The sequence below is a fragment of the Octodon degus genome, unplaced genomic scaffold, assembly GCF_000260255.1.
Source record: "Octodon degus isolate 3935 unplaced genomic scaffold, OctDeg1.0 scaffold00083, whole genome shotgun sequence".
In the NCBI taxonomy this organism is placed as follows: Eukaryota; Metazoa; Chordata; class Mammalia; order Rodentia; family Octodontidae; genus Octodon; species Octodon degus.
Window position 1 is genome coordinate 1,309,196 of NW_004524659.1, and position 8,853 is coordinate 1,318,048.

At 43.2% G+C, this 8,853-nt stretch overlaps 1 long non-coding RNA gene across 1 annotated transcript in view; it reads left to right on the forward strand.

The window, feature by feature from the left end:
- Positions 1 to 2,096: 2,096 nt before the first annotated feature.
- The window catches only part of LOC111818215, a 21,852-nt gene continuing 15,095 nt past the window's right edge, over positions 2,097 to 8,853 (forward strand). Inside the window, exons 1-2 of the long non-coding RNA XR_002822253.1 lie at positions 2,097 to 2,108; positions 6,705 to 6,709. This is a non-coding gene — a long non-coding RNA (uncharacterized LOC111818215). The remainder of the gene's footprint in view (positions 2,109 to 6,704; positions 6,710 to 8,853) is intronic.

An 8,853-nucleotide genomic window follows, 5' to 3' on the forward strand; every position in this document is an offset into this window, starting at 1 on the left:
GAGACTGAACTTGTGACATTTCTTGGGTTTTTTTTTTGGTAAGTTCTTCTGAAGATTTTGGGCTATTAGTGAGGCTGTCTTTGCTCACTGAACACCTGCCTGCCATGTGTCCCTACTTCTCTTAACCTTTTTTCATCTTGCCCTTTCAGAGAAAGCATATCCTTTGCCTTTTCTCTTGCACAAAAAAATGTCCTGCTCTATACTCCTTCCTAAAAGGTTTTTTTTTTTTTTTAAATGGAGATGGTATTATTTCTTTTTCAAGCAGCTCTTTTCTTCTTGCATCAAATCATCTACAAGCAGACACCAACTGCTTGTCATTTATCTTTCATGGTACTTTTTTTATTTTATTCTGAGGATTGAACTCAGAACTTGTGCTTGCCAGGCAGATGCTTACACTGCTGAGCTCTCTCCCAGGCTTCATGGTACTTCTTGAAGTAATAAAAAGGTAACAATATATTCTGGAGTTCCATTCCTGATATTTATTCTGCTGTCCAGCATGGAGCCTGAGCATCCAGGATCACAAAACACAGCTCACTGGCTCTTAGTCCAGGGACAGCCTCCATCCTTGTACACCTGATGGTCCCCAGGGTCCTTGCAGACCCCCTGGAGTTACAGGAGGAAGTGTGTGCTCACTTGGAAATGGACACACTTTTTCCTTGCAAGCTCTTTTGTGATCAGAAAAGGAAGATTTGAGGATGCTACTGGAAAAATGAGTGACAATATGGAACCAATAACTGCTTTTAGAACTGGGAGAAGGAGGCGCCAACAATCTCTGGTGCTAGCACAGTGCTGGTGGAGTCAGCAATTGGTGACTATGGGTAAGAGCTTCCTGAGAGTGTCATCAGGTAATGTGCATCCGTGTTTCAGTGACAGTGGAAGATAACACTGAGGCAATCAAGGTGAATCTACAGGAAAATGCTTTAAATGGAAAATAGGAAAAATCCAAGGGTTAAGCCCATCCCTTAGCAAAGGAAAAGAAGAGAAAATATAGAAGGGGATTCAGCTTGAGGAGCTGAATTAAGTAGGTATAAATCTAACGAAGAGGATCAGACTTCTCCATTAGCAAAATGATGGGATCCAATTTTACGGGGTGCTGTGGTGGGCAGGGTTCTCCTCGATCATCTTTGCAGTCCTGGTTTTATATCTCTGGGAGAATCTGTATGGTTTGAGGGGCAACTCAGTTCTCATGAAATGACTACTCTTGCTTGGTGGCAGTGGCGGAAGGGAGGCAGTCCCAAGCCTATTGTTCATAAGCTGTAGCATGGGAAGTGCAACACAGGAAAGCTCAATGGTGCAGAGACCTTCACCTGACACAGCCAGGGGGGAATCTCTATTGGTGGCAAGAGCACAAGGCACAGCTAACACCTCCGGCCTCGTCACTGACAGTTGAGCAAGCCAGCCTCTCAGTCGCTATGCTGAGCTCCACCTGTAAGCAGATACAAAGAAAAATGCTAATATGGAAACATGTTCTGCAAAATTGCTGACCCATGAATTCACCTGGCACTGGCCAACCCCTGCAGCCTTGATTTCCCTGTGTATCAACCCATGACTCCAGGTGCAGTCCCATCTGGCTGCCTCCTGTCCCATCCCAAGGTCAATCTAACCTGAAGACAGCATATTTAGGATCTGGCTCAGGCTCTCACAGTAATCCAACCTATGTTGGAAGACTTCTCCCTGCCTCTTGCAAAGGACTGTTGGGCCAGGTATAGTGGTACATACCTATACTCCCATCACTTTGGGAGAAGGAGGCAAAAGAATTACAAGTTGGAATCCAACTTAGAGGACTTCTATCCTCTAAGAACAATTAGTCCTGCAGGAGGGTGTGACTTCAACATGGGGTGGCCTAGGAGGTTCTGCTTCTCCAATAATATGAAGATTGAAGACAATGTCTGCAAGTTTCTAGTCGCCACTCCAGAGGATCTGGGTTTAGAGCTTGTACCACCTAGAAACTGGATGTCCCTGAAAATTTCTAAAGAGGTCTAGTGGTTACCCCTGGGATTATTCAGTCTTGAAGGGGAATGTGTTAGGTTAGGTAACTTTAAGCCTAGTAAGCCTTATAGTACAGATGTTCCTTAAGTGACTAATTCACTGATGTGCAGAACATAGCAGTGATCTCACCCAAAGTTTTAAGGTGATAAAGGAGAGGGAAAGTGTATGTTGTGAGGTCAAGCTTTATTCTTGCTGTTAGTTACACTAAGCATCTACAGGCCCAGCCTCCAAGTCCCTGTTAGAAAAGGCTGTGTGAAAGGTAAAAGAGAGTTCAGTTGATTTGAAAGAACATGTCAAAAGGTCAGTACAAGCCCAAGTTCGGAAGTATGGGCGGATATTGTCATTTAGGTGCCTATGGAAAGCTTTAGCCTGATTAGTTCAAATGGAGCTACAGGGAGGTCAAATTGGGTGTCTGGGAGATTAGCCTCAGGAAGTAGGGTAGCAGGAAAGAAATAAGCGCAAAGGGGGGTTATACAGGGAGTGGTGTATGGTTAGGAGATTGATATGATTTGTGGATGTGGGATATCCTAAGAGTCATGGAGATGGATGAATGAAGAAAGAAATGCATTGAAACAGAGATGCTCTCTGGTGAATCCTAAACCCCATATATGGCCAGACAGGAGGCTGTCCTTCTTGGGCACCATGAACAATGTTTGTAACCTCAGCAAATTCTCCCCTGGGCCTGTTAATCTTGTCACAGGTGCTAATGAATTTGAAGCCAGAGTCCTTAAGATGTAAAATGTCTTCAACGTGACCTGTGGTCTCCTTGAGAAGAGAGATTGTTTTCATGTTCTCCTTTGATTCTACTCCTCCTGGCTTTGAACTTGAACTGTTTTTTTGCTCTGACAGAACCCAGGCAGAGGCCCACTTTGATATTTGGCAAGAGAAGAGAGAGGCCCATTCTTATTTATTGATTTTTTTCCCCTCAGGTGTGGGGCGTGTTTGTTTTGCCTTGTTTTGAAATCTGTAAAAATGTGCAGCAAATCTAAGCCTTATAGATGGTAATAGCCTAGATGCTCTGGCATTTTGCTTAAGGGGAGACTGTAAATCATCAGAGCGCCACTGAGATGGTTAGCATAGGAAAAGAATGCCGATGTTCCTCCCTGTCTGTGTGGGAAGGTGGGAACTGCTGCATCCAGGGGCCTCAGTGTAGAGAACTCCTACTGGGGCCCAGCAGGGGCTGCCCACCTTCACTCCCTTTTTCCACTGCCATATCAACAGTGCCCAAAGTCTGTGGTCATCAGGGACAGTTCCATCAGTGTGTTTTGATGACAGAAAAAAAAATCTCATGATTCCTTGCACAGGATCTTTGAAGCTGGGAAAACTAGGATTGAAGGCTGGAGAGTGGGCTGTGTGCATCCTCTGATTCTTGTTACTCCTCCTTTCCTTCCCTTTTCCCAGACCCATTTTTATCATCTCTCTTTTGTTTCCCTCTGTCTTCTTATTTAAACCCACTTTTATCTAGACATTATAGGAAAGGTAGAATGATAATACTTTTTAGGCAACTGAAACATGTGCCCTAAGTTTTTCCTTATGATATTTACTATTTTCAGAGAAAAAAATATGAATCTAGGAGCCTGGCCCAGTGTTCTGAGAATCATACTAGGGACTTCCTTGGGGTCATGCACACCATATTCCCAGGGTCTTTCATATTTATTTGTTTACTTTTTGTGCTGGGCATCGAATGTATGACCTTAGGAAGCTACAACTCCAGTCCCATCATTTTGAGAGCTTAATGAAGTTGCCTAAGTTGGACTCCAACTTACACTTCTTTTACCTCAGTCTCTCAAAGTGCTGGGAGAATAGGTGTGTACCACTATACCTTGCCCAACAGTCTTTTGCAAGAGGAAGAAAGAAGTGTCCCAGCATAGGCTGGATCATTGAGAGAGCCTGAGCCAGACCCTAAATGTGCTGTCTTCAGGTTAGATTGACCTTGGGATGGGACGGGGGCAGCCAGATGGGACTGCAACTGGAATCATGAGGTTGGTATGCAGGGAAATTAAGGCTGCAGGGGTTGGCCAGTGCCAGGTGTGTTCATAGGTCAGCAATTTTGCAGAACATGTTTCCAGAGTAGCATTTTTCTTTGTATCTGCTTACAGGTGGAGCTCAGCATAGCGACTGAGAGGCTGGCTTGCTCAACTGTCAGTGACGAGGCCGGAGGTGTTAGCTGTGCCTTGTGCTCTTGCCACCAATAGAGGCTCCCCCCAACTGTGTCAGGGGAAGATCCCTCCACCATTGAGCTTTCCTGTGTTGCACTTCCCATGCTACAGCTTGTGACACAATAGGCTGCTTCTCCCTGGCTACTGTCCAAGAGAACATATGAGGTCAAGCCACAACATTCTCCACTGCATACAATTTCTGCATCCTATTGGGCACTATTGGCCTCTTTCCTCCAGTTAAATGTTAGGCATTTTAGGGCTTGGGTTTCCCTAAAGGTGGGCTCTGAGAGCTACCTACATCACTCAGCAAGTATGCTTATACTAAATCTGTATGCTCTGTGCTACTTCCATGGTCTCCTGCATGGAGCTTCTGGTGAAAGAATCGTGAGAATTCTGGAGGTGATTTGTGTAGATATTTGTGTCTTAACAAAGTGGTCTTGACAAGAAGTTTGGACTGGAAACTGGCACTAACCGCAGGAAAATTCATTTTTTCTTGTCTTGGAGAAGAATGGAACCCCTTCCTTGTCCCAGGTTTGATTTCTACAAGTTCCTCAGACAGGCAAGCTAGTTGTCACTGAGGGAGGCTCTGGAGAAAGAATGTCCTGAGAGAAACAGACTAGGAAGAAATGTCTAAGAGTTAAGTGAGGTCCCTTGGTACAAGTAAATGTGAAGATATTAGTAGCTTTGGGTATGTGTTCCTTTAACCTATCAGTTCCTTGAAGTTTTAAATCTCAGGTATGGTTGTAAATGGCCCAGGCTCAAGGGGTTGTGTGCTCAAGAGAAACTCCTCAGCATTGTTTATAAAGTTCTAGGTGCTATTCTAAGTGCTTCGAATATACTATCTTATTTAATCCACACAACATCCCTATTAAAGGGGTACTATACTCTCCACTTCATAGGTGGGAAACTAAGATTTTTTTTTTTTGGTGGAACCGGGGATTGAACTCAGATCTTTGCATTTGCTGGTCAAGCGCTTATCCTACTGAGCCATCTCCCCGGCCCCAGTTTTTTTTTTTTTTTTTTTTTTTCAGAGAAACTAAGATTTGGAGATGGCAACTAACTTTTCCAAGTTGGACCAGCAAATTTGTAGAGTTAGAATTAAAATCCAGGTTGGGCTGGCCTGATAGCTGAGCAGACTAAAGTTCCTGCTTGGGCAAAGCTCAATGGTCAGGGTTCGATCCCTGATGTGCTGTGCTGGCCCTGTCGCCGGGGTGCACTGAGATGGCAGTTAAGAGACTGGGCCTTGTGGCATGCACCTGTTATCCCAGTGCTTGGGAGGATAAAAACAGGAGAATCACTACGAGTCTGACCTATGTAGTGAGACCCTGTAGACCCTATCCTAAATACAGAAAAAAAAAAAAAAAAAAAGCAAGCTTCTGTTTAAGTCCAGCGATATAGCTCTGCACACTAAGTGCTTGCTTAGGTAAGTGCAGGGGCCAGGGTTCGATCCCTGGCTCTGCATGCTGCCATCGGACCCGTCTCCAGGCACACTGAGCCAGCGATGGAGTGAGTCCAGGCGTGGTAGCGAATGCCTGTAATCCCAGCACTAGGGAAGCAGAAATCAGGAGGATCACTATTAGTCTGGGCTGTGTAGTGAGACTATGCACACACACACAATTAAAAAAAAACCTAAAATCCAGGTCATCTGACTTCAGTAGTCCCTATGTGCATCCAGCTCTCTGTGCCATGTGGGTGGAATTGGAATATGATTTGAATATGGATAGTTTTCAGAATGAATAAAGACAGAGGAACGTAAGCTTGGAGTGTAAATTGTGGTAACTGGAAAGAGAAATATGCCATTTCTTAAACATCTTAAATTATGGGTTGAGATTCATATTAGCCCATTCATGTTAGACTTGCACTTAATGAATTATAACTTATTATCTCCTGGAGGAAGTGGGTTCATCTTACTTGAGGTCTTCAGTGCAAAGCACCAAATTGGGCAAATAGAAGTCAGGAAATACCAAGTGCGAGGCATCTGAGCTAGCCAGGGATTCCTGAGGGGGTGGGCCCTGACTTCCTCATCTCCAGGAATGGAATGCACAAGTGCCTCAGGCGGGTGCCCCACAAGTAGGTTCTGAGACAATCAGGAGTGCACAAGTGATTGCTGAGCAAGGACTATGGGGATGAGACAAGAGCAAATTATGTGTCATTGTGAATAACTGAGTTTTGTCTATTCTGGAGCCATTAGGGGGTGATATGAAAGTCACCTTAAAGCTGTCTTACCTGAGGGCCAGAAGGGCTTCATTCCTGTCCTTTAATTTCCATTTAGTTTTGTCTTTACCTAAAGGAGGAGAGCTATGGTGGGGAGTGGCCTTAACTCCCTCCCACACCCAGCCTGTCCCCCTTCTCTGTGAGGGAAACCCCAGATAGGCAGCACAAAACACCTCAGGCTGATGCATGCAGGGTGATGTGAGCAGGGCCCTACCTTGCTCTGTGCTCCAAACCCCACTGGGGACTCTAAGAAGAGTCAGTGAGGGTGGCTTCTGTGGGAATTTGCATACTGGTGCCTTCTTCTCCTGTTCATCAGCTGACCCATCTTTGAGACAGAGACAGGTGGTGTTTGCGTTCTGTACCCTGGCAGATTGCATCTGACTTTGTTTTTTAATGTAGGTTTGGCCATTACTTAAGTTGCTGTTTAGTGCTTCCGTTTCTCTTTTGGATGTAAAAGGCTTCTGTAGAGCACTTCATCTGAGGAATTAATTCACTTCTTCCTGTGAGTGGGTATCAGTGTGTGAACAGATTGAAACTGTGTTATGAACAGTCTTTTATGGATACAGATCAAGAGAGTTGGTTGGGGAGTCTGAATAGTGTTCTCCTGGAGGCTTCCTCTGGGGATCCCCTTTACTTGTGGCACTTGAACAGCATCTATCTATCTATCTATCTATCTATCTATCTATCTATCTATCTATATTTGCCCTCTTTATAACATTCTCATGATTAAACTTAATTTTCTTCTTACAGAAGAATTTATTTATTTATTATTTTTAATGTATTTGGTTGTTACAGGATCTCATTATGCAGCTTGGACTCCTAGTGATGCTCCTGTTTTCAACCACCACCCCCCACCACCACTGGAATTACAGCCATGTGTCACTATGTCCAGACTCTGTGGCCAGCTCAGTGCCCCCGGGGGATGGGGCTGATGAGGCATGTAGTGCCAGGGATTGAACCACGGTCCCTGTGCATGCCTAAGCAGGCATCTTAGTCTGCTGAGCTATCTTGCCAGCCCCTTACAGAAAAATATTTCTAATGCTTGCTTACAAATTTCCTTTGGAGAGTTTTCTATTCATTCTCGTTATCCACCTACAGAAATCTTCCTAGTCCCCCAACATCAGCACCAATTCTGTCTCCTGCTATTGTGGTGTAACTGGAAGAGATAGACTTTCATTGTGGATGAAGTCAGAGAAGCTACAGCTTATGCTGGTGACCAGGTCCAATACTATTAAAGTTAGAATGCTAAAGAGATGGACAATACACACAATCCCAATAGCTTATCACTGGAAAGCAGATAGTAGCTAAAGAGATCTCCAAACTAGAAAAAGAATCTTCTACTATAGTTGATACTGAACCCTCACCAACACAGACAAAACATACAAGCATAACAAAATAAGGCAACAAAATGCTTCCCCAAACTCCCAACTCCTCCAAAATGGATTCAAAGGATAGTGATGGAGGAGAAATAAAATACCAAGTGGCTGAATTATAATAAACTATAAATGAAGAGAGAAACAAAATAACTTGGTGAGTTAAACATATGTCAGACTAAATTAGTCAATTGGTTAGTGATTATAAAGAAGATACAAGTAAAAAATGAGCAGACCTAAATGAAGTGATGCACAATGTGAATGACCAGGTTAGCAAAGAATACAGTCCATGACAAAGTGCCAAATAGAAATCCACGGATAAAGAATTCAATTGAAAGTATGGGCAGAAGAGAGCACTGTGGGTAGGGAAGTCAGAAGTAGGAGATTGGTCTGATAACTGTGGCCATATACTCAGGTTAAACTGAAACAGGGGAAGGCAACTGGATCTAACAGCTGCTCAGTAAAGCAAAGAAGATTAACCTGACACTCACTGGAGTTAGGTAATAGTCAGAAGAAAGCATACATTTCATAAATCAAGCTTATAGAAATCATAGCAGAAAATTTTCCCAAGTACGGGGAAAGAATTCAAAATATAGGCATATGAGACATATAGAATCCCAAATAGACATAACTAGAAAAAAACCTCCATGACACAGCATGATCAAAATCCCACATGTCCAACACAAAGATTGAATTTTAAAAGCTGTTAGAGGGGCCAGGGATATAGCTCAATGGCACAAGTGCTTGTCTGCCAAGCCCAAAGTCCTGAGTTCTAGTCCTGTTTTACAAAAAAATAAAATCAAACTAAACCAAACTAAATCAAAGAAAACCAAAGAGCTTGGAGTAAAGTGTTTCAAGCACTAAAATGAAAAAAAAAAAAAATAAAAAGACTTTTACCCAGACTAATGTATCCTGTAAAACTATCACTCAAAATTAATACAGCTACTGGACTCTTTTAGAATATTTTGCTGAGTTTACACATCTATAGTATTCAATAATGGAACTTAGAAAAAATGGGGTATACCAATGAATGTCCATTTTGTATCTGTGTATTCAAAGTGGTTAGGATAGATATATAGTTGCATTCTCTTAATGAATAGAATGATTTGTTCTAATGA